This window comes from Oncorhynchus keta, chromosome 29 (genome assembly GCF_023373465.1).
Source record: "Oncorhynchus keta strain PuntledgeMale-10-30-2019 chromosome 29, Oket_V2, whole genome shotgun sequence".
NCBI classification, from domain to species: domain Eukaryota; kingdom Metazoa; phylum Chordata; class Actinopteri; order Salmoniformes; family Salmonidae; genus Oncorhynchus; species Oncorhynchus keta.
This window is the reverse complement of record NC_068449.1, coordinates 18,376,451-18,400,628: the sequence shown is the minus strand read 5'-3', so window position 1 is coordinate 18,400,628 and position 24,178 is coordinate 18,376,451. Positions and strand designations below refer to the sequence as shown.

The 24,178-nt window shown below is 41.9% G+C and overlaps 1 long non-coding RNA gene across 1 annotated transcript; it reads left to right on the top strand.

The window, feature by feature from the left end:
- The first annotated feature begins 3,404 nt into the window (after window positions 1-3,404).
- Window positions 3,405-7,407, top strand: LOC127913618 (uncharacterized). The gene is made up of 3 exons (XR_008086189.1): window positions 3,405-3,447; window positions 5,208-5,333; window positions 7,264-7,407. It is a non-coding gene; the product is annotated as an uncharacterized LOC127913618 (long non-coding RNA).
- Window positions 7,408-24,178: the final 16,771 nt, after the last annotated feature.

The window sequence follows — 24,178 nt, the reverse complement described above, 5'->3', positions numbered from 1 at the left end:
TGTCATGAATTGTGAGTTGACAATAGGTTATTGTTGTTATATTTCACTGTTAAAATAGAGCTCCATCATTTTCTGAATTTCATTGTTCAAGAGAGATTAATTTTTCTACATCTTTATGTGTACGTACTAATATCATAGGCACATTTATTTTGGGGCTTGTTCACCAATGAGGAAACAAATGAGGAAACAAAAACTCAAACACAAACACTAACACTAATTATAACACCCACTGCTAGTATTCATGTATTAAAATATAAACTATAAAACGTTGAAGTTGTAGCCATAGCCGCGGGAAGTAGGGGTGCACCCATGCTACAGCACCCCCTGATAAATGGCCGTTGCGCAATTGTGCATTTTGCGTGCTTGATATCTTAAAGCCACTTCAAATATCTTGCTTGTGAAATAGTTGCTATTGGGCCTCCCAAGCAGCGCAGCAATCTAAGGCACTGCATTGCTGTGCTTGAGGTGTCACTACAGACCCGGGTTCGATCCCAGGCTGTGCTGCACCCTGCCGCGACCGGCAGCTCAATAAGGCGGCGCACAATTGGCCCAGCGTCGTCCAGGTTAGGGGAGGGTTTGGCCGCCCGGGATGTCCTTGTACTATCGCGCTCTAGTGACTCCCTGTGGCGGGCCTGGCGCATGCACGCTGACTTCGGTCGCAAGTTGTACAATGTTTCCTCCAACACATTGGCGCAGCTGGCGTCCGGGTTAAGCGAGCAGTGTGTCAAGAAGCAGTGCGGCTTGGCAGGGTTGTGTTTCCAAGGAGGCATGGCTCTCAACCGTCGCCTATCCCAAGTCCGTACGGGAGTTGCAACAATAGGACAGACTGTAACTACCAATTGGGGAGAAAAATGGGTAAGAAGAAAAATATATATACACAGTTGAAGTAGGAAGTTAACATACACCTTAGCCAAATACATTTGAACTCAGTTTTTCACAATTCCTGACATTTAATCAGAGTAAAAATTCCCTGTCTTAGGTCAGTTAGGATCACCACTTTATTTTAAGAATGTGAAATGTCAGAATAATAATACAGAGATTGATTTATTTCAGCTTTTACTTCTTTCATCACATTCCCAGTCGTCAGACTTCTACATACACTCAATTAGTATTTGGTAGCAAAGCCTTTAAATTGTTTAACTTGGGTCAAACATTTCGGGTAGCCTTCCACAAGCTTCCCACAATAAGTTGGGTGAATTTTGGCGCATTCCCCCTGACAGAGCTGGTGTACCTGAGTCAGCCATTTTGCCACAACTTTGGAAGTATGCTTGGGGTCATTGTCCATTTGGAAGACCCATTTGCGAGCAAGCTTTAACTTCCTGACTGATGTCTTGAGATGTTGCTTCAATATATCCATGTAATTTTCCTGCCTCATGATGCCATCTATTTTGTGAAGTGCACCAGTCCCTCCTGCAGCAAAGCACCCCCACAACATGATGCTGCCACCCCCATGCTTCACGGTTGGGATGGTGTTCTTCGGCTTGCAAGCCTCCCCCTTTTTCCTCCAAACATAACAATGGTCATTATGGCCAAACAGTTCTATTTTTGTTTCATCAGACCAGAGGACATTTCTCCAAAAAGTACAATCTTTATCCCCATGTGCAGTTGCAAACGTAGTCTGGCTTTTTCATGGCGGTTTTGGAGCAGGGGCTTCTTCCTTGCTGATCGGCCTTTCCGGTTATGTCGATATAGGACTCGTTTTACTGTGGATATAGATACTTTTATACCTGTTTCCTCCAGCACCTTCACAAGGTCCTTTGCTGTTGTTCTGGCATTGAATTGCACTTTTTGCACCAAAGTACGTTCATCTCTAGGAGACATAACGCGTCTCCTTCCTGAGCGGCATGACGGCTGCGTGTTCCGATGGTGTTTATACTTGCATACTATTGTTTGTACAGATTAACATGGTACCTTCAGGCATTTGGAAATTGCTCCCAAGGGTGAACCAGACTTGTGGAGGTCTACAATTTATTTTCTGTGGTCTTCGCTAATTTATTTGGATTTTTCCATGATGTCAAGCAAAGAGGCACTGAGTTTGAAGGTAGGCCCTGAAATACATCCACATGTACATCTCCAATTGACTCAAATGATGTCAATTAGCAAATCCGAAGCTTCTAAAGCCATAACATCATTTTCTGGAATCTTCCAAGCAGTTTACAGGCACAGTCAACTTAGTGTATGTAAACTTCTGACCCACTTGAATTGTGATGCAGTGAATTATAAGTGAAATAATCTGTCTGTAAACAATTGTTGGAAAAATTCCTTGTGTCATGCACAAAGTAGATGTCCTAACTGACTTGTCAAAACTATAGTTTGTTAACAAGACATTTGTGTAGTGGTTGAAAAATTATTTTGAATGACTTCAACCTAAGTGTACAACCTAAGTGTAGGTTACACAACCTACATGTAATATACTTCAACTGTATATTAAAAAAATAAATCCTATTGACTTCAATATTAACAGATGACAAAGAAAAAGCAAGCACACAGAAAGTTGAGAACAATAGTAGTTGTGTCCAATGTATTCATACCCATTGACTTGTTCCCCATTTTGTTGCCTGAATTAAAAAAGGAATTCTCAACATACCCCATAATGACAAAGATATGGCTTTTTCTTTGCAACTCTGCCTAGAAGGCCAGCATCCTGGAGTCGCCTCTTCACTGTTGACGTTGAGACTGGTGTTATGTGGGTACATTTTAATGAAGCTGCCAGTTGAGGACTTGTGAGGTGTCTGTTTCTCAAACTAGACACTCTAATGTACTTGTACTCTTGCTCAGTTGTGCACTGGGGCCTCCAACTCCTTCTTCTATTCTGGTTAGAGCCAGTTTTTGCTGTTCTGTGATGGGAGTAGTACCCAGCGTTATACGAGATCTTCAGTTGGCAATTTCTCGCATGGAATAGCATTAATTTCTCTGAACATAAATAGACTGACAAGTTTCAGAAGAAAGGTCTTTAACACTGACACACACACACTTGACACTTTATTACTCACCCAGCTCAGTGAACTTGTCTCGCTCTTTAGTCAGGTTGTTGTAACTGATCTGTAGCTGTTTTTTCTCTTCAGTAAGGTTGTTGTAACTGATCTGTAGCTGTTTGTTCTCTTCAGTAAGGTTGTTGTAACTGATCTGTAGCTGTTTGTTCTCTTCAGTAAGGTTGTTGTAACTGATCTGTAGCTGTTTGTTCTCTTCAGTAAGGTTGTTGTAACTGATCTGTAGCTGTTTGTTCTCTTCAGTAAGGTTGTTGTAACTGATCTGTAGCTGTTTTCTCTCTTCAGTAAGGTTGTTGTAACTGATCTGTAGCTGTTTTCTCTCTTCAGTAAGGTTGTTGTAACTGATCTGTAGCTGTTTTCTCTCTTCAGTAAGGTTGTTGTAACTGATCTGTAGCTGTTTTCTCTCTTCAGTAAGGTTGTTGTAACTGATCTGTAGCTGTTTTCTCTCTTTAGTAAGGTTGTTGTAACTGATCTGTAGCTGTTTTCTCTCTTCAGTAAGGTTGTTGTAACTGATCTGTAGCTGTTTTCTCTCTTCAGTAAGGTTGTTGTAACTGATCTGTAGCTGTTTTCTCTCTTCAGTAAGGTTGTTGTAACTGATCTGTAGCTGTTTGTTCTCTTCAGTAAGGTTGTTGTAACTGATCTGTAGCTGTTTTCTCTCTTCAGTAAGGTTGTTGTAACTGATCTGTAGCTGTTTTCTCTCTTCAGTAAGGTTGTTGTAACTGATCTGTAGCTGTTTTCTCTCTTCAGTAAGGTTGTTGTAACTGATCTGTAGCTGTTTTCTCTCTTCAGTAAGGTTGTTGTAACTGATCTGTAGCTGTTTGTTCTCTTCAGTAAGGTTGTTGTAACTGATCTGTAGCTGTTTTCTCTCTTCAGTAAGGTTGTTGTAACTGATCTGTAGCTGTTTTTTCTCTTCAGTAAGGTTGTTGTAACTGATCTGTAGCTGTTTTCTCTCTTCAGTAAGGTTGTTGTAACTGATCTGTAGCTGTTTTTTCTCTTCAGTAAGGTTGTTGTAACTGATCTGTAGCTGTTTTCTCTCTTCAGTAAGGTTGTTGTAACTGATCTGTAGCTGTTTTCTCTCTTCAGTAAGGTTGTTGTAACTGATCTGTAGCTGTTTTCTCTCTTCAGTAAGGTTGTTGTAACTGATCTGTAGCTGTTTTTCTCTTCAGTAAGGTTGTTGTAACTGATCTGTAGCTGTTTTCTCTCTTCAGTAAGGTTGTTGTAACTGATCTGTAGCTGTTTTCTCTCTTCAGTAAGGTTGTTGTAACTGATCTGTAGCTGTTTGTTCTCTTCAGTAAGGTTGTTGTAACTGATCTGTAGCTGTTTGTTCTCTTCAGTAAGGTTGTTGTAACTGATCTGTAGCTGTTTGTTCTCTTCAGTAAGGTTGTTGTAACTGATCTGTAGCTGTTTTTCTCTTCAGTAAGGTTGTTGTAACTGATCTGTAGCTGTTTGTTCTCTTCAGTAAGGTTGTTGTAACTGATCTGTAGCTGTTTTCTCTCTTCAGTAAGGTTGTTGTAACTGATCTGTAGCTGTTTGTTCTCTTCAGTAAGGTTGTTGTAACTGATCTGTAGCTGTTTGTTCTCTTCAGTAAGGTTGTTGTAACTGATCTGTAGCTGTTTTCTCTCTTCAGTAAGGTTGTTGTAACTGATCTGTAGATGTTTTCTCTCTTCAGTAAGGTTGTTGTAACTGATCTGTAGCTGTTTTTTCTTTCAGTAAGGTTGTTGTAACTGATCTGTAGCTGTTTTCTCTCTTCAGTAAGGTTGTTGTAACTGATCTGTAGCTGTTTTCTCTCTTCAGTAAGGTTGTTGTAACTGATCTGTAGCTGTTTTCTCTCTTCAGTAAGGTTGTTGTAACTGATCTGTAGCTGTTTGTTCTCTTCAGTAAGGTTGTTGTAACTGATCTGTAGCTGTTTTCTCTCTTCAGTAAGGTTGTTGTAACTGATCTGTAGCTGTTTTCTCTCTTCAGTAAGGTTGTTGTAACTGATCTGTAGCTGTTTTCTCTCTTCAGTAAGGTTGTTGTAACTGATCTGTAGCTGTTTTCTCTCTTCAGTAAGGTTGTTGTAACTGATCTGTAGCTGTTTGTTCTCTTCAGTAAGGTTGTTGTAACTGATCTGTAGCTGTTTTTTCTCTTCAGTAAGGTTGTTGTAACTGATCTGTAGCTGTTTTTCTCTTCAGTAAGGTTGTTGTAACTGATCTGTAGCTGTTTTCTCTCTTCAGTAAGGTTGTTGTAACTGATCTGTAGCTGTTTTTTCTCTTCAGTAAGGTTGTTGTAACTGATCTGTAGCTGTTTTCTCTCTTCAGTAAGGTTGTTGTAACTGATCTGTAGCTGTTTTCTCTCTTCAGTAAGGTTGTTGTAACTGATCTGTAGCTGTTTTCTCTCTTCAGTAAGGTTGTTGTAACTGATCTGTAGCTGTTTTCTCTCTTCAGTAAGGTTGTTGTAACTGATCTGTAGCTGTTTTTTCTCTTCAGTAAGGTTGTTGTAACTGATCTGTAGCTGTTTTCTCTCTTCAGTAAGGTTGTTGTAACTGATCTGTAGCTGTTTTCTCTCTTCAGTAAGGTTGTTGTAACTGATCTGTAGCTGTTTGTTCTCTTCAGTAAGGTTGTTGTAACTGATCTGTAGCTGTTTGTTCTCTTCAGTAAGGTTGTTGTAACTGATCTGTAGCTGTTTTCTCTCTTCAGTAAGGTTGTTGTAACTGATCTGTAGCTGTTTTTTCTCTTCAGTAAGGTTGTTGTAACTGATCTGTAGCTGTTTGTTCTCTTCAGTAAGGTTGTTGTAACTGATCTGTAGCTGTTTTCTCTCTTCAGTAAGGTTGTTGTAACTGATCTGTAGCTGTTTTTCTCTTCAGTAAGGTTGTTGTAACTGATCTGTAGCTGTTTTCTCTCTTCAGTAAGGTTGTTGTAACTGATCTGTAGCTGTTTTCTCTCTTCAGTAAGGTTGTTGTAACTGATCTGTAGCTGTTTTCTCTCTTCAGTAAGGTTGTTGTAACTGATCTGTAGCTGTTTTTCTCTTCAGTAAGGTTGTTGTAACTGATCTGTAGCTGTTTTTTCTCTTCAGTAAGGTTGTTGTAACTGATCTGTAGCTGTTTTCTCTCTTCAGTAAGGTTGTTGTAACTGATCTGTAGCTGTTTTCTCTCTTCAGTAAGGTTGTTGTAACTGATCTGTAGCTGTTTGTTCTCTTCAGTAAGGTTGTTGTAACTGATCTGTAGCTGTTTTCTCTCTTCAGTAAGGTTGTTGTAACTGATCTGTAGCTGTTTTCTCTCTTCAGTAAGGTTGTTGTAACTGATCTGTAGCTGTTTTCTCTCTTCAGTAAGGTTGTTGTAACTGATCTGTAGCTGTTTTTCTCTTCAGTAAGGTTGTTGTAACTGATCTGTAGCTGTTTGTTCTCTTCAGTAAGGTTGTTGTAACTGATCTGTAGCTGTTTTCTCTCTTCAGTAAGGTTGTTGTAACTGATCTGTAGCTGTTTTCTCTCTTCAGTAAGGTTGTTGTAACTGATCTGTAGCTGTTTTCTCTCTTCAGTAAGGTTGTTGTAACTGATCTGTAGCTGTTTTCTCTCTTTAGTAAGGTTGTTGTAACTGATCTGTAGCTGTTTTTTTCTCTTCAGTAAGGTTGTTGTAACTGATCTGTAGCTGTTTTTTCTCTTCAGTAAGGTTGTTGTAACTGATCTGTAGCTGTTTTTTCTCTTCAGTAAGGTTGTTGTAACTGATCTGTAGCTGTTTTTTCTCTTCAGTAAGGTTGTTGTAACTGATCTGTAGCTGTTTTTTCTCTTCAGTAAGGTTGTTGTAACTGATCTGTAGCTGTTTGTTCTCTTCAGTAAGGTTGTTGTAACTGATCTGTAGCTGTTTGTTCTCTTCAGTAAGGTTGTTGTAACTGATCTGTAGCTGTTTGTTCTCTTCAGTAAGGTTGTTGTAACTGATCTGTAGCTGTTTTTTCTCTTCAGTAAGGTTGTTGTAACTGATCTGTAGCTGTTTTTTCTCTTCAGTAAGGTTGTTGTAACTGATCTGTAGCTGTTTGTTCTCTTCAGTAAGGTTGTTGTAACTGATCTGTAGCTGTTTTTTCTCTTCAGTAAGGTTGTTGTAACTGATCTGTAGCTGTTTTCTCTCTTCAGTAAGGTTGTTGTAACTGATCTGTAGCTGTTTTCTCTCTTCAGTAAGGTTGTTGTAACTGATCTGTAGCTGTTTTCTCTCTTCAGTAAGGTTGTTGTAACTGATCTGTAGCTGTTTTTTCTCTTCAGTAAGGTTGTTGTAACTGATCTGTAGCTGTTTTCTCTCTTCAGTAAGGTTGTTGTAACTGATCTGTAGCTGTTTTCTCTCTTTAGTAAGGTTGTTGTAACTGATCTGTAGCTGTTTTTTCTCTTCAGTAAGGTTGTTGTAACTGATCTGTAGCTGTTTTCTCTCTTCAGTAAGGTTGTTGTAACTGATCTGTAGCTGTTTTCTCTCTTCAGTAAGGTTGTTGTAACTGATCTGTAGCTGTTTTCTCTCTTCAGTAAGGTTGTTGTAACTGATCTGTAGCTGTTTTCTCTCTTCAGTAAGGTTGTTGTAACTGATCTGTAGCTGTTTTTTCTCTTCAGTAAGGTTGTTGTAACTGATCTGTAGCTGTTTTCTCTCTTCAGTAAGGTTGTTGTAACTGATCTGTAGCTGTTTGTTCTCTTCAGTAAGGTTGTTGTAACTGATCTGTAGCTGTTTTCTCTCTTCAGTAAGGTTGTTGTAACTGATCTGTAGCTGTTTTCTCTCTTCAGTAAGGTTGTTGTAACTGATCTGTAGATGTTTTCTCTCTTCAGTAAGGTTGTTGTAACTGATCTGTAGCTGTTTGTTCTCTTCAGTAAGGTTGTTGTAACTGATCTGTAGCTGTTTTCTCTCTTCAGTAAGGTTGTTGTAACTGATCTGTAGCTGTTTTCTCTCTTCAGTAAGGTTGTTGTAACTGATCTGTAGCTGTTTTCTCTCTTCAGTAAGGTTGTTGTAACTGATCTGTAGCTGTTTTTTCTCTTCAGTAAGGTTGTTGTAACTGATCTGTAGCTGTTTTCTCTCTTCAGTAAGGTTGTTATAACTGGTCTCTAACCATTGTATCTGTTCCTTCAAGAAGTTAGCTGGAATAAGACAGAGAAGCTGTGGTTGAGTTTGCTGAAAGAAGCTGTGTGTTTCTTATTTCATCAGTGGACAGAACATATGCTTTTTATTTGAGAACTTCAGAAAGGTTACATTACACATTACTGTCCTGCTTAATGAATCTGTATATTTTAATGTCTTAATTTTGCTATCTAGATATAGAGTGTATCATTCTAAAAGCGCACTATAAACAGAAGTAATTCAACTCACAGTGGGCAAGACGCAAGGAGATGTTCAGAGTGACTTGCAGAACACACATCAGCCCAAAGCTGACACCAACCAGTATATAGAGCATTTTACCTGCAGGACATGAGGACCAACACACATTTAACCTGGCTGCGCCCCAAACTGCACCCTATTCTCTATGTAGTACACTACTTTTTACCATGGCACATAGGGCTTGGGTCAAAAGTAATGCACCACATATGGGATATGGTGACATTTGGGGACACAGCCCCTGTATCAGTGAACATGGTTGGAGTGGAGTTACTGACTTCAAAAACACAAAGGTCCGGTTTCCCAGACCCAGATTATACCTAGTATTTCACCTAAAAAACAAAGGATATTCACATTTTTAATCCAGGTCTTTAAATCTGTGTCTGGACAACCAGCCCATGGTTTTTAGTCTTCATTTATTTTTTGACAATGAAATCAATACTGACACAAGTACAAGGAAAAGAAGAAAGAACAGCGATGTATTGGAAAATATTACAACGCACATCCATTTTACAATGCTAGCGAATCTGGACCTTCTATAGCAAGAAAGCTTTGGGGATGCAAGGGCTGTGGTTCAAATATTTCACCTTCCCATTTTAGCAGCCAACAAACACAATTGTGTAGGCTAAAGTGCAATTGCCCTCTTACCCGATTTTTGGACTGCCTAGGTTTTTTTTGCTCTGTTTATCTTCATATTGAAGTAATTTGCCGAATCCTCAGAAAGGTTTGTTTCAACCTCAATGGTTTCAGAATCCCCTACACTGACAGACACGGCCATCCTTGTTATCTTGGTTTGTGTGTATCTGAATGTTACAGTGTGTTTCTCTACACTGAAATGTACAGCTCTGTGTGTGTGAGTTTTAACCCATCTAAATGCAGGAAGCTGACATATCAGACCCAACTCAGTGCACGTAGGCTTAGCCTACAAGGTTTAGGATTAGATTTACCATGAGATGAGGCTGAAATGAGTTGTGTGATATTTAACTTTAGGATTTGATTGTACAACGTATACTGACTGAACAGTGATCATTAGTGTGTCCAACATCTACACACATTGAACTTATTCTGAAAAAACAATCTAACACAAGAGGACACAGTTCTACAATGACAAGTCTTTGGTACTGTCACTGCCTTGCCATAGAGAGGTTTTTATTCTCTATTTTGGTTAGGCCAGGATGTGACTAGGGTGGGAATTCTATGTTCATTTTCTATGTTTTGGATTTCTTTGTTGTTTGGCCGTGTGGTTCTCAATCAGAGGCAGCTGTCTATCGTTGTCTCTGATTGAGAACCATACTTAGGTAGCCTTTTCCCACCTGAGTTTTGTGGGAGGTTAATTTCTGTTTAGTGTGGTTTGCACCTGATGGAACTGTTACGTTGTTCTTTTGTTGCTTGTTGTATAGTGTTCAGCTTTACCATTAAAATGATGAACATTGTACCTTGGTCCTCACCTTCTTCCACCAACGGCCATTACAGGTACAATTTCACAGACTATTTGACAAGTGCGCTATTTTCGGTTTTTAAAGTACTCTATTTTCGACTGGTGTTACTCCAGCGCAATTGTCAAACGCATGCTAGTTTTCAATCTCGAACTGTTAGCTGCATTATGTAACTTTTTGGGTGACAAGACCAAATTCACATTGAAATGTAAGTTATAGATCTATCATTCTATTTGAAAGCAAGCCTAAGAAGTGGTAGATCTGTTCAATGGCTACTATTTTTGTTTCATGTTCTTTACGAACTGCCTCTGCCTGGCCGGTTCCCCTCTCTCCACTGGGATTATCTGCCTCTGGCCCTATAACAGGGGCTGAGACACTGGCGTACTGGTGCTCTTCCATGCCGTCCCTAGGAGGGGTGCGTCACTTGAGTGGGTTGAGTCACTGACGTCGTCTCCCTGTCTGGATTGACGCCACCCCTTGGGTTTTGCTGTGGCAGAGATCTTTGTGGGCTATACTCGGCCTTGTCTCAGGATGGTAAGTTGGTGGTTGAAGATATTACTCCAGTAGTGTGGGGGCTGTGCTTTGGCAAAGTGAGTGGGGTTATATCCTTCCTGTTTGGCCCTGTCTGGGTCATTGATTAGGGCCACAGTGTCTCCTGAACCCTCCTGTCTCAGCCACCAGTATTTATGCTGCAGTAGTTTGTGTCGGGGGGCTAGGGTCAGTTAGTTATATCTGGAGTATTTCTCCTGTCTTATCCGGTGTACTGTGTGAATTTAAGTATGCTCTCTCTAATTCTATTTCTCTCTCTCGGAGCTCGCTTATGCAGGGGTGGCAATATCTGAGGTTTGTTCTTAAAACATGTGCAAATTTCAGTAAGCACTAGAGTGGATATTTAAGACCATCAGAAAGCTGGTCTTATGGTTGGTTATGGCATGGATCTTGACAATGGAAGTGCAGTCTATCCAGCTGTGATGCACAGTGCCCATTTGCACTCAACTTCCGGCGCCGACAGAGATGGCCGCCTCGCTTCGCGTTCCTAGGAAACTATGCAGTATTTTTTTTTTCTTAGGTTTTATTACATACAGTCGGGAGGAACTCCTGGATATAAGAGCAACGTCAACTCGCCATCATTACGACCAGGAATATGACTTTCCCGAATTGGATCCTATGTTTTGCCCAGGACAATGGATCGGATCCCAGCCAGCGAACCAAAACGACGCCGTAAAAGGGGCAGACGACGCGGTCTTCTGGTCAGGCTTCGGAGACAGGCACATCGTGCACCACTCCCGAGCATACTACTCGCCAATGTCCAGTCTCTTGACAAGGTTGATGAAATCCGAGCAAGGTTAGCATTCCAGAGAGACATAAGAGACTGTAACGTTCTTTGCTCCACGGGAACATGGCTCAATCGGAGTCGGTACAGCCACCTGGTTTCTTCACGCATCGCGCGGACAGAAACAAGCATCTTTCTGGTAAGAAGAGGGGGGTATGCCTTATGATTAACGAGACGTAGTGTGATCATAACAACATACAGGAACTCAAGTCCTTCTGTTCACCTGACTTAGAATTCCTCACAATCAAATGCCGACCGCATTATCTATCAAGAGAATTCTCTTCTCACAGCCGCATACATTCCCCCCCCCCAAGCAGACACATCGATGGCCCTGAACAAACTTTATTTGACTCTATGTAAACTGGAAACCACATATCCTGAGGCTGCATTCATTGTAGCTGGGGATTTTAACAAGGCTAATCTGAAAACAAGACTCCCTAAATTCTATCAGCATATCGATTGTGCTACCAAGGTTGGTAAAACCCTGCATCATTGTTATTCTAACTTCCGCGACGCATATAAGGCCCTCCCCCGCCCTCCTTTCGGAAAAGCTGACTACGACTCCATTTCGTTGCTCCCTGCCTATAGATAGACTAACACAGGAAGCTCCCGCGCTCAGGTCTGTTCAACGCTGGTCCGACCAATCTGATTCCACGCTTCAAGATTGCTTCGATCACGTGGATTGGGATATGTTCCGCATTGCGTCAAACAACAACATTGATGAATACGCTGATTCGGTGAGCGAGTTTATTAGCAAGTGCATCGGCGATGTCGTACCCACAGCAACTATTAAAACATTCCCAAACCAGAAACTGTGGATTGATGACAGCATTCACGCGAAACTGAAAGCGCGAACCACTACTTTTAACCAGGGCAAGGTGACCGGAAACATGACCGAATACAAACAGTGTAGCTGCAAGGCAATCAAACAAGCTAAGCGTCAGTATAGAGACAAAGTAGAGTCGCAATTTAATGGCTTAGACACAAGAGGTATGTGGCAGGGTCTACAGTCAATCACGGATTACAAAAAGAAAACCAGCCCCATCGCGGACCAGGAGGTCTTGCTCCCAGACAGACTAAACAACTTCTTTGCTCGCTTTGAGGACAAAACAGTGCCACTGACACGGCCCGCTACCAAAACCTGCGGACTCTCCTTCACTACAGCCGACGTGAGGAAAACATTTAAACGTGTTAACCGTCAAAAGGCTGCAGGCCCAGACGGCATCCCCAGCCGCGTCCTCAGAGCATGTGCAGACCAGCTGGCTGGTGTGTTTACGGACATATTCAATCAAACCTTATCCCAGTCTGCTGTTCCCACATGCTTCAAGAGGGCCACCATTGTTCCTGTTCCCAGGAAAGCTAAGGTAACTGAGCTAAACGACTACCGCCCCGCAGTACTCACTTCCGTCATCATAAAGTGCTTTGAGAGAGTAGTCAAGGACCATATCACCTCCACCCTACCTGACACCCTAGACCCACTCCAATTTGCTTACTGCCCCAATAGGTCCACAGACAACGCAATCGCAACCACACTGCACACTGCCCTAACCCATCTGGATAAGAGGAATACCTATGTGAGAATGCTGTTCATCAACTACAGCTCAGCATTTAACACCATAGTACCCTCCAAACTCGTCATCAAGCTCGAGACCCTGAGTCTCGACCCCGCCCTGTGCAACTGGGTATGGGACTTCCTGACGGGCCGCCCCCAGGTGGTGAGGGTAGGTAACAACATCTCCACCCCGCTGATCCTCAACACTGGGGTCCCACAAGGGTGCGTTCTGAGCCCTCTCCTGTACTCCCTGTTCACCCACGACTGTGTGGCCATGCACGCCTCCAACTCAATCATCAAGTTTGCGACACTACAGTTGTAGGATTGATTACCAACAACGACGAGACGGCCTAAAGGGAGGAGGTGAGGGCCCTCTGAGTGTGGTGTCAGGAAAATAACCTCACGCGAAATGTCAACAAAACAAAGGAGATGATCGTGGACTTCAGGAATCAGCAGAGGGAGCACCCCCCTATCACTGGGACAGTGGTGGAGAGGGTAGTAAGTTTTAAATTCCTCGGCGTACACATCACGGACAAACTGAATTGGTCCACCCACACAGACAGTGTGGTGAAGAAGGCGCAGCAGCACCTCTTCAACCTCAGGAGGCTGAAGAAATTTGTCTTGTCACCAAAAGCACTCACAAACCTTTACAGATGCACAATCGAGAGCATCCTGTCGGCCTGTAACACCGCCTGGTATGGCAACTGCTCCGCCCACAACCGTAAGGCTCTCCAGAGGGTAGTGAGGTCTGCACAACGCATCACCAGGGGCAAACTACCTGCCCTCCAGGACACCTACACCACCCGATGTCACAGGAAGACCATTAAGATCATCAGGGACAACAACCACCCGAGCCACTGCCTGTTCACCCCGCTATCATCCAGAAGGCGAGGTCAGTACAGGTGCATCAAAGCAGGGACCGAGAGGCTGAAAAACAGCTTCTATCTTGAGGCCATCAGACTGTAAAACAGCCACCACTAACATTGAGTGGCTGCTGCCATCATACTGACTCAACTCCAGCCACTTTAATAATGGAAAAACGGATGTAAAAAATGCATCACTAGCCACTTTAAACAATGCCACTTAATATAATGTTTACATACCCTACATTACTCATCTCATATGTATATACCACACTCTATACCATCTACTGCATCTTGCCTATGCCGTTCTGTACCATCACTCATTCATATATCTTTATGTACATATTCTTCATCCCTTTACACTTGTGTGTGTATAAGGTAGTTGTTGTGAAATTGTTAGGTTAGATTACTCGTTGGTTATTACTGCATTGTCGGAACTAGAAGCACAAGCATTTCGCTACACTCTCATTAACATCTGCTAACCATGTGTATGTGACAAATCAAATTTGATTTGGTTTGATTGGCACATGCAACAAGAGAGATGTGGTTTTTGTGCCCGTAAACCTCATATTTAGAAACATATAAAACAAATGTGTTTTCCCACTTCTTTTCATTTGATTAACAACCAAAGCATAGCCTCTCAATGAATATAACACACACGTCTAGTAACCCAAAAGTTGAATGATTTGAATCTCATCTCAAATAACTTTAGCATTTTAACTTATTAGCTCCTTTGCAACAACTACAGTGCATTCGGAAAGTATTCAGAACCCTTGACTTTTCCCACATTTTGTTACGTTACAGCCTTATTCTAAAATGGATTAAATTGTTTTTTTTCCCCCCTCATCAATCTACACACAATACCCCATAATGACAAAGCAAAAAGAAATGTTTGCAAATGTATTCAAAAACTGATATTACATTTACATAATTATTCAGACCCTTTACTCAGTACTTTGTTGAAGCACCTTTAACAGTGATTACTCCTGTATTTGGGGAGTTTCTCCCATTCTTCTCTGCGGATCCTCACAAGCTCTGTCAGGTTGGATGGGGAGTGTTGTTGCACAGCTATTTTCAGGTCTCTCCAGAGATGTTCAATTGGGTTCAAGTCCGGTTTCTGGCTGGGCCACTCAAGGACATTCAGAGACTTGTCCCAAAGACACTACTGCGTTGCCTTGGCTGTGTGCTTAGGGTCGTTGTCCTGTAGGAAGGTTAACCTTCACCCTAGTCTGACGTCCTGATTAATACATATCATATGAAATGTAACATATCATACTAATTGGAGTGTCCCGGATTTACATTTACTATGTTATGTCTACCTCTGAGTCCAGGTTGCAATATTCCTGCCCCCAGTGCCCCCAGCTGAATTGGAGTTGATGGCAACGCAAAGACTGTCAATAACCTACAGAACTTGGGACAAACGCTTGCAGGCGGTAGTATGGTATTCAAATCATGACGGCAGTGATCTTCAGGTCGGAAAGTTGGTTTCTGACTTGGAATTCCGATTTGGATGATCATTCAAAGCGATTTTCCCAGTCCGAGCATGTTTTTTCCCCACGAGTTCCCAGTTGTCTTGAACATACTGAAGTCTTTCCGACTTCCCAGTTATTTTGAAAGTGGCCCTAAGCCATGGAATGCCTTGATTGGTCAGTGCGTGGCCAAGCCCTCCTCACACCTACAAATTGTTTATTCATCAAAACTCTTCCTTTTCACACCACCGCCAGTTATTGCGCTCATAATAACCGCTGTGAAAATAGCACACCCCTGTCCCAAAAGCGCTGCCCCCAGCACTTAGATTTGCATTGGATTTGGTCAAATAGAGCCCACATTCAGCCTATAGGACCACATGAATTACAATTCAGTTGTCAACAAAACACACACTGTGCACCTGGGTAAATGCCCGTCCTTACACCCTTAAAAGTAATGTTTGACTTTATTGTACCGTAAGATTTTCTGAATGGGTCAACTCTAAATGAAGAATAGGATGATATTCTCCTTCTTGTAACAAAGGCTATTGGCTATTAGTTCACATGAAGTTTATTTGACAGCAACATGAGAATCATCCCCTTCAAAGCCTTTAATGATATAATCTTCCCCCATCCCCACAAAGACAAATATGATATCCATGCCTAAAACAGACTGTTTTACACAAAGTAATCCACAGTCTTTGAAATTGCCAGTCTTTTATTGGTAAAGGGCAGTGTACAGGGAGGAGCTATAGTCCTGTATTAGGAACGAAATGTCATGCATAGCCTGTTTTTATTGGGCGTTGTGGCACAATCTGCCCTTTTCCCTTCCCAGATGCCATTGTTAAAAAGGTGGTTTTAATGCGCTGCAACAGATGGGCTCTCCTACAGGTCGGACTGGGAGTGTTTACCATGCACTGGTGTGTGGATAACAGGTGAGCATATCACATCCCCATCAGCCAATCAGGACTCAGCAGATGTCACGTCTCTGCCTGTTAACCTTTATTTGGCATGGGGCTGTTAATGGAAGGAGAGGGAAGCACATTTGATGAGGACAATTGTCAAGGTTTAACCCATCAACTATTTATGCCATCAAGACTAAATCTTTTTTTGCAACCTGGTCTCAGAGCATTTCGGACTATTCTTTACGTAAATCCGAGACACTCTATTTAATATGATATGTTCCGTTTCGCATAGCATGTTATAATTTCTGGATGTCCATCGGCCATTTTGTATGATATGTTTTACGAATGACAATTTCTATGTGTTCCAAATTTTCAAAACGTACAATATGCTATGAATTTGCAAACCATATGGTATGCTACGAATTCTAGTTAAGTGGCTAATGTTATCCAGCACGCTAGTGTTAGCTAGGCTAGGGGTTAGGGTTCGGGTTAAGTTTACAAGTTAGGTTAAAGGGTTAGAGGAATGGTTAGCTAAAAGGGTTAGGGGAAGAGTTAACATGCTAAGTAGTTGCAAAGTAACTAAAAGTAGTAAATAGTTAAAAAGTTGATAATTAGCTAAAATGCTAAATTTGTCCGTGATGAGATTCAAACTCACAACCTTTGGGTGTCTATGGATGATATGTACGTATATCCATCGACCCCGACCAACCATCCTACTTCCGTTTTTGCCTTAAGTAACCATCTGTCTAATGTAACCATACCAAACGTAACATATTATATAGTAAATGGCATGTCTAGGTTTTATGTACAGAATAATACGAAATTGTCCTCTGAGACCAGGTTGCTTTTTTGATGGCTCTGACTATGATTAGATGATGATGATAAATGATTTGTAGGCCTATTGAGCTGCAAACAAAACATATTAAAATGCTGGGAGATTGTCCCTTTAACTGTCCCAAAATAAGTGAATCAAGTTAATTCAATAGTTATTAGAAACAAGAGACTAACAAGCCATTTTCAGTTTCAACCTATGTTGTTGTTCCCATCTAGTCCAGTCTTTCTGCTTATTCATGTTTCAGAGAACTCTCCACTGTGAACATAAGGTAAATAAACATGGAGCTTTCCTTTTCAAGCCAGGCCATCTTGCATTACTGTAATGTGGTATCATGGCAACCAGACTGGTAAGGGAGGGCAGAGGGGAGAGGTCTGAATTAGTTGCCTAATGGCTGACCTGTGTCTACTAGCAGCACATATGAATTGGGTTCAGTCAGACTCAGAGCACCTGTCCACTCTGTGTCAACATCAGATCAGGTTACCTGCTGCATCCTGATCTTGGCGCTCCTAAACTCACCCTTCTCTCACCTGGCTGGCTGGGTAGCCTCTCAAAAGGTTACACCATTTCCTCTTATTACAATAGACCCGTGCTTGACTTGGACTGAAATAGGTGCCAGTACTCATTTTGAGTGATGGTACTATTTATATTTAGCTGCAATACGTTTTAGCTAATATTCTATAAGAGGTGTAGGAATTAAAGCAGTAGAAAATTGGTGGTGCCGGTACTCAGTTCCGGTGAGCTCCTGCCCAAGTCAAGCACTGCAATAGACTGTCCCTGTTTGGTAGTGCCTTCATACCAGAATTGCATTCACTGACTAATTGTTTACCTGTACTAGCATCAATTTAATACATCATTGACTGTGATATAATTACATATACTGAAAGATATTAACTTGTGTTTATTATATAATAATAATATCACAACTATAGACAGATTAATCACAATTGATTTGTGACTAGAGCCCAGAGTTTGTTCTGGTCAGGTAAGTCATGTTGTACCGAAAAACTCCTAGCCCAAAGGTAATCTCACTACATCCTTCCAGCAACACCATATTCCTGACCAGCAACACCATATTCCAACCAGCCACACCATGTATCGACCAGCCATACCATATTCCGAACAGCCATACCATATTCCGAACAGCCACACCATGTTCCGACCAGCCACACCATGTTCCGACCAGGCACACCATGTTCCGACCAGGCACACCATGTTCCGACCAGGCACACCATATTCCGACCAGGCACACCATGTTCCGTCCAGGCACACCATGTTCGGACCAGGCACACCATATTCCGACCAGCAACACCATATTCCGACCAGCCACACCATATTCCAACCAGCCACACCATGATCCGACCAGCCACACCATGTTCCGACCAGCCACACCATATTCTGACCAGCAACACCATATTCCGACCAGCCACACCATATTCCGACCAGCAATACCATATTCTGACCAGCCACACCATATTCCGACCAGCCACACCATGTTCCGACCAGCCACACTATATGCCAACCAGCCACACCATATACCGTGTGGAGCTCCAGAGCTGGTTATAATGAGGCCTCTCAGGCTGATTAGGGTGCTAAGCTGCTGGAGCAGGCCGGTGGGTTTAACAACTTTTCAGGGGCAGCCTCTCTCCTCCGGTTAACACTAATGTCATACTCTCACTGGCAGACTCTTGGAGCACTGGAGGACGAGGAGACAAACTGGAACACTGCCATGTGTAATGAGATTTAGAGATCTTCTTTATATAATTTTCTTAAAATCCTCTAAAGTTGTGTATGGCAATAGATGTTCAATGAAAAATTTATTTTTGTGAAACACAAAAACACCATTGCTATGCAGTGATTACATGGACTGAGCAAGGCAGCTGTTCGTTTCAGAATACCCAAACTCAATAGACCTCTTCCTTGTGTGACCGTTAACCACTGTTCAAACACAAATATTACCTAGCATCTGGCCATGCATGCACCGTCAGACTCTCAGGAGTCAGAAACCCCAGGCAGAAAGCACACAGGGGCACATACGCTATACAGCTGGCATACGACTCACTGCTGGCACTTAGCCCCGTGGGCTGACACTCCTAGCAGGACCTCACAGTCAGCCTGCATCTATTGTCACAACCATTATATCCCTCTGATGATGAAATGATTAGCGGACGCTAGGCTAATCACAAGGCAAGCGGGTGATGGATAGGGTAGCTGATAGACTCAGGGGGTCGGTTGGGGCGCTTTGTCCAGGCACCCCTCAATCTTGTGATACTGGCAACCCCCCCATCCAACCCCTGTTACCCCCACCAGCTGCCCTGACCCCTCATCATACCGCTGCCTATGCTCATCATGTGCTGACAGTCAAAGGGGTCCACTCCATCAGTCATAAGAATGGAATCCCTCCTACCCCAAGTCAAAATCAATCGGCCCCCAGACAGAGATGGATGGGGGGCATCCTCGACCCTGCATTTTCTTGGTAATGTCACCCTAACAATGGGCTTCTGTCATTAGTAGATAATAGAGGTGGTCCCAGGCACGGTGCTCAGGTCAAGTTGGCTGGCCCTGGAAGGAAGTATCAGAAGGCACTGCACGGAACCCAACTTCTCTGTTGGGATAGCTATCTGTCCTCCTGGAAACCACAGGCTGTCCTGAACACCAGGGGAACACACCAATACAACAACCTTAACAGGATTGTCCTTAGCTGAGTACTGTGCTGGACTATTGTCTCTGTCTTTCACTCTATTCTATTCTATGTTTCTAGAATGACACTATTATTGTCATCACATACATTTGAAGAGTGGCTTTCTAGTAAACTAGGTTTTATTTTACCATTGAGTTAGGGTCAGAGGACACAATCACTATCTAATACTAGCAGAATCCCAACTAGCTGAACCGGTAAGCTCCCTGGTAATACCAGAGTAAGCACACAACACCAGTTCCAGCTCCCTGACAGGTATCTCTACAAGGTCTCAACAGAGTCTCAAGGGTCTCTATAGAGTCTCTACGGAGTCTCTACAGAGTCTCAACATGGTCTCTACAGGGTCTCTATAGGGTCTCAACAGGGTCTCTACAGGGTCTCTACGGGGTCTCTACAGAGTCTCAACAGGGTCTCTACAGGGTCTCTACAGTCTCTATAGAGTCTCTACAGAGTCTCTACAGAGTCTCTACGGTGTCTCTACTGAGTCTCTACAGTGTCTCTACAGGGTCACAGAGTACATGCAGAGAAATCTAGTGGTGGAGACGGTAGGGGTAGAAGGGTGGAGGGGGCCTCGGAGCATCCGGAGGGTGAGTCTGCGTGGCAACTCCACCAGCCGCTCCATGACTGATCTCATTTGATCTAGCTTATTATGCAAACGACTCCCAACTCCCACTGCATAATTAAGACTTAATTAATTTGTCTGGGTCCGGCCTGCTCCTTACTTCCATTTACAACATGATAATCATTTGGAAGGGAGGTATGGTACCCTCGATGATGAAAAGACTGATATAATTAATTAACCATTTTTCCCCCCTTTTTTTTCTGAGAGAAAATAATAAGTGTGATGAGCAGAGTCTGATTAACCCTATTATAGTGACTAATTAGGGGGATCGTTTAATAACCAAGGAAGCAGCACAATTATGACAGAATGCTAATTATACCATTCAATGAGGAGTGTTTCAATTTTGGAAAAGCTTTGTTAGGGAACTGTGACATCGCAGACTCTTCACACATAGTCATTTGTTTTTGTGTGCATGTGTGAGGATTGGCTTACATGTCTCCCTCTCAAATTATTTCATCTATTGTTGCATTTCTCATTAATTCAAGAACATCTTACTGGGAAAATCAATTAATTAAAAAAGTATTACAAGTTTGGAACAGATTTACAAATTATTCATAACAAAACCGCTAAATAAACAGTCACATGAATACAATAGTACAAACTTTAAATAACATAAAACATTCATACTTTTCTCAGCTACAAAAGTAATTTAGGCTCATTTGATAGTGGGTTTTCCCCTGTAAATCATAATGAGAAATGAATGCTAAGTATTCAGATGCGAAGAAAATTAAGTATAGTAACCATCTCAGGGTAAATTACATGGATGGGACTGACTGACCTCAGGCTATCCTAATAGGGTTGCAAAGTTCTGGGGAATTTGACATAAAGTTTTCCAGAAATCCTGATTGGAGGATTCCGGATTTCCTGCTTATTCCCTCCTGATTCCGTGAATCCGTCGAACCGTGTGCCCTTGAGGAAGGCACTTAACCCTAATTGCTCCTATAAGTCGCTCTGGATAAGAGTGTCTGCTAAATTACTAAAATGTTTATGTAAATGTATATTGTATCAAGCTGTGAGCTGATTCTCTTGCATGCTATAAAATGGGATGATGGTGGATGTTTTTTTACATGGACACCTGGATCACTGGACAAAAGAGAAATAGGTGAAGAGCTGAGTGGATTCTGAGGCTCCATTTGTCAATCGAGGGAGGATGTGGCCCATTAGGTTTCTGAGCGGCCATCTTGTTTTTATTCAACAGTTACACCAAAATAAGGGTAACCTCATAAAATAATCAATTTGAGCGATGTTTCTGGTTTAATTTCTGTACGTTGAGTCACTACTGTCATTATGGTTGGTTGTTTATGACATGGGATGTAAATCACCTTACATTCTGTTCTTAGCGGAAAATAAATCCAGTCTTTAAAAAATAAATCCAGTCTTTAAAAAACAACATCCAGTCTTCAAAAAAATAAATCCAGTCTTTAAAAAACAACATCCAGTAGTTCCCCATGTAGGTCATCATGTTCTTACACAAGAACATCCACAGTCATGGGTAAAGGGAGAGCATCTGTGTGTTTCTCTATGTCTGTGTGCATGTCCACGTATGTGCGCCTCTGCGTGTGTACCTCAATTTCCCTCTCTGCACCTCCATAGTGCAGCTGTGTCTCAAACTCTTGTCAGGTAATTGAATGAGCAGGGGGAAACCTGCAGTGGGAATCTTGGCGCCTGCTGTCCTTATTATCTGTAATACAGCAGCTGCACTGCCTGCTCTTTGTTGTTCGACTCATGAATAGAGAAATGAATGTGGGGAATGACAGAGGTGAACACTGAGGGGAGAGACAGGGCAGCACATTTTAATCAGCCCAGATAGAACAATCACTTTTTCCACCTCTGTGGCTCAGAGATGAATTAGCATTTAACATTCCAGGGCATGCTTGGTGACAAGGCTCTGGCGAGAAATACAACCAATAGACTGGAGTGATTTCTGAGCAGCTCTCTGATTCTTTAGATCAGTGAATGTGATATGCCCCAGGGCTTGGAGACATCATGTTTCAGGGAACCATTTTTATATGGTAGCTACTATTGTGCTGTAAGGTGTGCCAACACAAAAATGTTGGCCATACAGACAGTTGCATTCTGTGAGTGACATACCATTCAGATCGATGGTATTGTAATATATTGTTGAAAATACTTTAGAATTATTGTTCCAGGATATAATAGGTCAAATGTTGGCAGACATGTTGTCCATCTGAAAGGAGAAGCCTTGCTGCATTGGTTCTTAGAAACCCCAGCCTCTGATTAAATCTAGATTCCTCAATAGCCCTGTCCATGGTGCTGAATGGAACCTCCCTCTTATCAGATTACACACAGGCACCAGCACCCAACAGCTCATCCATTACAATCATTGATTGACAATGCCATTCATGAAGCCCATGTCATGATGAGTGCAAATTAAAGTCACATCATTGGAGCATTCGAGCAAGATGGGTTTGTGTAAGATTCAGACACTGGGCTTAATGGACAAATTTGAAATTGATCATGTGAAGAGAAATATGGTTTGATAGAGATTTTGAGACCTTTTTATATTCTGTTTCATATCTGGCAACCCAAAATGATTTGACCAGAAAGGGAGCCAATAGATCTGCAATCTTACTTCACCTGTAGGTGGTGCAATAAAATAGGCAGACTGTGAGCTGAGTCTGAGATGAATGAAATCAGAAAGAGGTTACTTCTGAGTAAATGCTTTAGGCCCATATCATCATGCTGTAAAAGAATGACAATGTCTGACATTTTATTTTTGTCTGTGATTTATTCAAAGTTGCCACTTGCAGCAGATTAAGGAATGATATTTTGTTAAATAGGCCTACACCAGCTACTCATAAGAATAGCACTAACATTGCAGAAACTCTGGACATGAATGATTCCCCACAACACTGAACGTCATTTTACATTTAAGAGAGAAGATCACCTTTCCAACTTTAAATCAGTCTGGGTGCTATTGGGCGTAGGGCACCGGGTTCTAACGATGGTCTATTTAGGGGCGGATGAAGTTTACATTATGGAAGGAAGGATGGAATGGCAGCTGTATGCTAATGATGCGCCGATCCTTCAGTGTTTTCCCTCGCGCAGGGCAGGGCGCGCCACTGAGCAAACAAGCACGTGCGTCCGCCGAAACCAAGGCCACCACACCGGCCCACGCGCTCCAGAAATGATCACGGGGAAAGAGGAACTTGTTAAAAATGCCATCAAAGCGTCTAGCCCCACGAACAACGACTAATATAACTGCCAGTTGAAACGTTCTCGAAAAAACACGGACTATAGCCAAAAGACATGACCTGTTAGCGGGCCTATAATGTGATTGTGACTGTCCTGTAGCATAGACCTAACATATATTTTGTAGTGTTATTTGTAGTGTTTATAACAATACGGCCTGATAAGGGGAGAAAAGCTCTCTTTAAACTCGTTAATGTTCAATGTACAAAAACATTGCCGTGTATAATTTCAGAGAGACAAAATTTGAATTGCACAAAGCTAACGGTTTGTATTCAAGCAAGTGAAAACGCATCAGACCAGAGCCAACCATTCAAAAGGCGCATGTCTCAGCTAAGGATTGTGTAATTATTTGACTTGGTCATACTGCAGCTTTATGCAAATGAGGAGACCAATACCCGATGATGGAGATTCATTCTTCCCTGCAAAGAAAAAGAACGCACGCTCTGCCAAGTGGCGCATGCTCATTCATTTGAAGATATTATGATGAAACGCAGGCAAGCATATTAGACAAAAATATTCACATAGGCCTATAGTAGGCTACTGTGGATTATCGGCCTTGTAAGCATACTCTCTAAACCTGATGGCTGTAAAATTCTATAGGCCTACATTTACATTTAATGTATACACAAAACTGACAATAAGTTATCTGAAAAAAAACAGAATTAGACTTTGTAGGCTACAAAACACAACACAACGTTTGCTTAATTTACATTGCCTTTTGAAATCAATGTTCAAAGAATTCAAACATGCAAGATGTATTCTGATTCACTGAAAAAGTGTTTTATCATAGCCTCCTATATGAAACAAAAAGCGACTTCATTAAATCCATTTAACCAATCTTGATTTAAAGATAGGAGACAAGAGACAATAATGTATTCCCAATGTAGCCTAAAGTTTAGAATAAACGTTTTAAAGCCAACTGATATTTCAAAAATGAAGAATACTAGGAAAATT